Source organism: Lithobates pipiens, unplaced genomic scaffold (genome assembly GCF_037356315.1).
Source record: "Lithobates pipiens isolate NorthernLeopardFrog02 unplaced genomic scaffold, aLitPip1_a1.2 Scaffold_19, whole genome shotgun sequence".
Taxonomy (NCBI): Eukaryota; Metazoa; Chordata; class Amphibia; order Anura; family Ranidae; genus Lithobates; species Lithobates pipiens.
In genome coordinates, this window is record NW_027507764.1 from 535,457,325 (window position 1) to 535,463,241 (window position 5,917).

Below are 5,917 nucleotides of genomic sequence, written 5' to 3' on the forward strand. Positions count from 1 at the left end.
CAGTGCCCATCAGTGAAGGAGAAAACATACTTATTTACAAAGTTTTGAAACTGAAACAAAAAAAAACATTTTTTTTTTTCAAAATTTTCTGTATTTTTTTATTTGTAGCGCAAAAAATAAAAACCGTAGAGGTGATCAAATACCACCAAAAGAAAGCTCTATTTGTGGGAAAAAAATGATAAAAATTTCATTTGGGTACAGTGTAGCATGACCGCGCAACTGTCATTCAAAGTGCGACAGCGCTGAAAGCTCAAAATTGGTCTGGGCAGGAAGGTGTTTAAGTGCCCTGTATTGAAGTGGTTAAAGATCCAACGGATAAGAAGCTGGAAACCTTATTAAAAGCCTCCTTTTCCATGACTAGCACTGTAGTGCAACCTACAGTCGCAGCCGTGGGGTTGTGTCAGTTCCTCAAGGAACAGGTTAAGCAGATGCTTGGGCTCCTTCCCAGTGAGGAAGTAGAGAATTATGCAGAAATACCTCATATTCTGTGTTTCATGATTGATGCGATTTTGGATTCTGTCCAACAAGCATCACGTTTGTCTCTCATGTTGGTACACATGCGAAGGGCCCTATGGCTAAAGAATTGAGCAGCTGAGCTGTCATGCAAGAAGCATTTGATTGGGTTCCCATTTAAAGGGGAACGTTTGTTTGGAGAAGAATTAGACAAATTCGTCCAAAAAATTTCAGGAGGTAAATCTACTCTCCTTCTAGTCAAAAGGAGAAAACGTCCTTCATTTAGGCGTGCTCTCTCTCCTGGAGCATCTAGCTCTAAGCAGTGGTGACGGCCTTCTCAACCCTCCTCTTCAGGAAAGGCTCAGGGCCGGGCCCAGGGGCAGAAAAAGACTTGGGGGCGAAAGCCTTCACCGTTCCGAAGCCAAATGGAAGTGTCAGACCTATCCTAGATCTGAAGGATCTGAACCGTTTTTTACGCATCCGGTCCTTCCGAATGCAGTCAATCCGCACTGTGGTCTCCTCCCTGCAAGGGGGAGAGTTTATGGCATCAATAGACATCAAGGATGCATATCTCCATGTGCCAATTTTTCCCGCACACCAAAAATTTCTAAGGTTCACGGTAGAGCGGCGCCATTTTCAATTTGTGGCCTTGCCGTTCGGGCTTGCTACGGCCCCTCAAGTCTTTACAAAGATTCTGGACCCTCTCTTGGCAAACCTAAGAGCTCAGGGTATAGCTGTCATGGCTTATCTAGATGATTTGCTTCTCATGGAGAAAACAGTAGCGTTCCTGAACCACAGCGTTACCAGAACGCTAGAACACCTGGAACGCCTAGGTTGGATTATAAACTTCCCTACAGCCTGCCACCAGGTTGGAATACCTGGGTATGATCATCGACACCGCTCAGGGCAAGGTGTTTCTTCCAAGGCCAAAAGCCTTGGCCATTGGGGATCTGGTGCGCCTACTTCTGGGCAGGAGATCTTCCCCCATTCGATTGTGCATGAGACTGTTAGGGAAAATGGTTGCCTCCTTTGAGGCAGTCCCATTCGCCCAGTTCCACTCAAGGCCTCTGCAAAGATGTATCCTTGCGGCTTGGAACAGGAAGCCCCAATCCTTGAATCTTCCTATGTGTCTATCCCCAGGGGCACGCAAGAGTCTCGTCTGGTGGTTACAAACCAAGAATTTGCTAAAGGGCAAAACTTTTCTTCCTTTTCCATGGAAGATTGTCACGACAGATGCCAGCCTGACAGGCTGGGGAGCAGTGTTGGAGGAGACGTGATCGCAGGGGAAATGGTCTGTGATCAAGAAGCTATTGCCCATAAATGTCTTGGAGATCCAGGCAGTTTATATGGCTCTCATAAAGTGGTCTTACAGACTACGAGGTCTCCCTGTTCGGGTTCAGTCCGACAATGCCACAGCAGTGGCTTATATCAATCACCAGGGCGGTACCAGGAGTCTGGTTGAGCAAAAAGAGGTGAATCACACACTTGTCTGGGCAGAAAAGCATGTTCCGTGTCTTTCTGCAGTCTTCATTCCAGGAGTGGAAAATTGGCAGGCGCATTTTCTGAGCCGCCAGCAGTTGTGCCCAGGAGAATGGGCTCTGCACCCCGACGTGTTTCGGAACATATGTCACAGGTGGGGTACTCCAGACGTAGATTTGTTTGCATCCAGGTTCAACAGGAAACTGGACAACTTTGTGTCAAGGACAAGAGATACACTTGCTCAGGGGTCAGATGCTCTGACAGTTCCCTGGGATCAGTACAATCTGATCTATGCCTTCCCCCCGAGCCCGCTTCTGTCACGTTTCCTGGGAAGAGTCAAGAGGGAGACAAAATTGGTCCTTTTGGTGGCCCTGGCTTGGCCCAGGCGACCGTGGTACGCAGAGATCATGAAGTTGTCAGTAGGCAGGCCATGGATCCTCCCTCTCCGGCCAGATCTGCTCTCACAGGGTCCAATTTAACATCCTGCTTTACACAGTCTGAATTTGACGGTTTGGCTGTTGAGACCCAAATTCTGAGAGACTGTGGCCTTTCGGGGCCAGTCCTTTCTACTCTGGTCAATGCCAGAAAGCCGGCCTCCAGGCTTATTTATTACAAAATCTGGAGGGCATATGTTTCCTGGTGTGAACTCAGGAAATGGCATCCTAGAAGGTATATCATTAGCAGGATTTTGGCCTTTCTCCAGTCAGGTCTAGAAATGAGTTTGGCCATAAGCACTATCAAGGTGCAGATTTCAGCCCTGTCAGTGTTTTTTCAGAAGCCACTTGCATCGCATTCCCTGGTGCGGGCTTTCATCCAGGGGGCCATGCAGATAAGACCGCCAGTCAAACCTCCGGTATGCCCATGGGATCTGAATTTGGTTCTCTCAGCTTTGCAGGGGCAACCATTTGAACCTTTGCATCTGGCTTCATTAGTTCTCCTGACTAAAAAATTGTTTTTCTTGGTAGCCATATCCACAGCTAGAAGAGTATCAGAGCTAGCAGCTCGTTCCAGCAAGGAGCCGTATCTAATTATTCATAAGGACCGGGTGGTCATGCGTCCCAACAGGTCCTTTCTACCTAAGGTGGTTTCAGGATTCCATTTGAATCAAGACGTAATCCTACCATCCTTTTTTTCCGGACCCACAGTCCGCAGAAGAAGAATCTTTGCACACTTTGGATGTGGTTAGAGCAATCAGTATATATCTTCAAGCAACTGCTCGGATAAGGAAAACTGATTGCTTGTTTATTTTGCCGGAAGGCCCTAGGAAGGGCCAGGCGGTGTCAAAATCCACTCTCTCAAGGTGGATTAGACAGGTTATTTCTCAAGCCTATGGTGTTAAAGGGAAAATCCCTCCTTTTCGAGTGAAAGCGCACTCTACTAGGGCTGTAAGTGCTTCTTGGGCAGTGCATCACCAGGCCTCCCTGGCTCAGATCTGTAAGGCTGCAACTTGGTCATCAGTCCACACATTCACCAGATTCTATCAGGTGAATGTCAGAGGGCAAGAGGATATCGCCTTCGGGCGCAGTGTACTGCAGGCTGCAGTTTAGGTCCTCCGGTCCCTGGCGGTCTATAATTATGATCTGTGTCTCCCTCCCCTCAATCTGAGCATTGCTTTGGGACATCCCACTATGTAATGAAGCTCTTGTGTCCCGTGATGTATGATCAAAAAATTGGATTTTTATATACAGCTTACCTGTAAAATCCTTTTCTTGAGAGTACATCACGGGACACAGGGCTCCCACCCCTCTTGGGTTTTACGTGGTTTCTTATTGCTTTGCTACAAAACTGAGGTGCCTCCCATGTGGGAGGGGTTATATAGGGGAGAAATTCTCCTTAATTGGGGTTAACCAGTATCCAATCACCAGAGGTGCCTATATAACCCACTATGTAATGAAGCTCCTGTGTCCCGTGATGTACTCTCAAGAAAAGGATTTTACAGGTAAGCTGTATATAAAAATCCCATTATATATATATATATATATATATATATATATATATATATATATATATATATATATATATATATATATATATATGTAGTGCCCTCTACTTTTGGGTAGGTGCTTAGTGGTGTTTTTTTTTATAGAATAGAGTAGAGTCAGGTAAATTTGGGCAGGGCCATGTCTTTTTGCTGGGCCTGGTTGTGGATTCAGTGTTGGGAGTGTCAGAAAAAAAGAGGGGGTGTGGTTGCCTACACTTGGGCTCAGGGATGCCTCCTCTGCTGGACGGTGGGTGTGCTGGACATAGAGGATGGACTGAGACTTGAGTGGCTGGAAACCCCATGCGAGAGAGCTGACCAATCGTTAATTTAAGTAGTCACAAGAGTTGGTCTCTCATAAAAGGGGGGATTCACATGCTCTCGGGGAGGAGTGGAAGGCCCAAGTTCAAGGGCTGAGGCAGGTTCAGGCTGAGGCCCAGGAGTTCAGAGATCCCCCAGCTGGATAGCTGGAGGTAACTCCAGGGAGGCCAAAGTCAGGCCCCTGGATCAGCAGTTACTATGTAGCGCTGGAGGAATACCAGACGTCCCATGTGGGGATGTACTGGACTGCACGGGAGGAGGAAGTAGGAACTAAGAGGAGGAAGAAGACTGGGAAACAACCTTCTGTGAGTAGAGCATGGACTGTTTGGGAGAGTGCAAACCCAGTGGATCTATTCAGAAACCTTATGCTGTGTATCCAAGGACCACAGTATCAAGCACTTCTCGCCAATGAATGAAGTTTGACACTGCAAGTCAAGGAAATAGGCGGTGAGGCCTAGGACTTTGTCAGGGCTGGCTTAGCCCTTCCTTCTCTGGGCTGGCTGCTCAGCTGTCAGCTAATTGCCAGCCCTCATCTCTCTCCACAGTTACCAGTTGTTCCTGATCCTGCTCGTCTGACCTGCCTACTTAAAGCTGTCCAGCTCACTTCATCTCTGCCTTTGCCTTAGTCACATCACAAGAAACCATCTCCTGCATTCCTGTTTAAAGACTGGCTTGCTGGCATCCCTTCTGGCTCCTTATCCTGCTTGCTGTTGCTCCACTTGAATCCCTGACTTCTGGCCTGGCTGATCACCCGATCTGGTTATTGAACTCTGGCCTGGCTGACTACTCGATACGGTTACTGGACTGGCTATGCTTTGACTACGCTTACTCTATTTACCTTTTTATTTTTTATTAATAAACAAGTGTGATTTAATTGTACTTCTGTCTCGGTCTGGTTCATGGTTTCTGACAGGCTTTGAGTTTCAACATCCTCAGCATTATTCAGAGCAATGCTCATCTGTCCACAATGAGAGTGCATTAGAGAGAGAGAGAAACCAGGGAAGGATCGCTGGAAGGGAATCTAATCCACAAAGCTACGGCTATGAGTTAATACCCCCTTTCATTTCAAAGTTGGGACATAACAGGGCATCTCATATGCTTCATTAGACCACCCTATAAATGTATTGCCATATAAAGCAACTTAAGAAATTCAGAGTGTAGAGTGCTGTGTCATGGAATTTCATGTGGGGATCGGAACCGGAGCAGGTTGGCAAAAGGTAAATGAACAAACTCAGCAGCCCCCAAGGGGGTAGTGCACTATATATATATATATATATATATATATATATATATATATATATATATATATGTATATATATATATATATATATATATATATATATATATATGTAGCGCACTACTCCCTTGGAGCTGCTAAATAGTTCATTACAGTACGGCTGTTTTAACCCCCGCTTCTTCCACCCCTGCTGTATTAACCACAGACTCAGTTCAAGAGTTGAAACAGTAACTTTTGTTCTTGATGCTGCAGTCTATGTGGTGTGTATGTGTGTTTGATCAGCAAGTGATGTAGGACAGTATAAGTTGCCTCTCTTGTTGAGCTGCACAAGTAGAAAGAACCCTTTCCCTTAACGACCTGGCTCATGTCCCTCTGAATGACATGTGGTACTGTTGAAATGCTGGAGTCCCAGGCCTCACCTGCCTTCTCACGTCCTGCCCTTTCTTCCC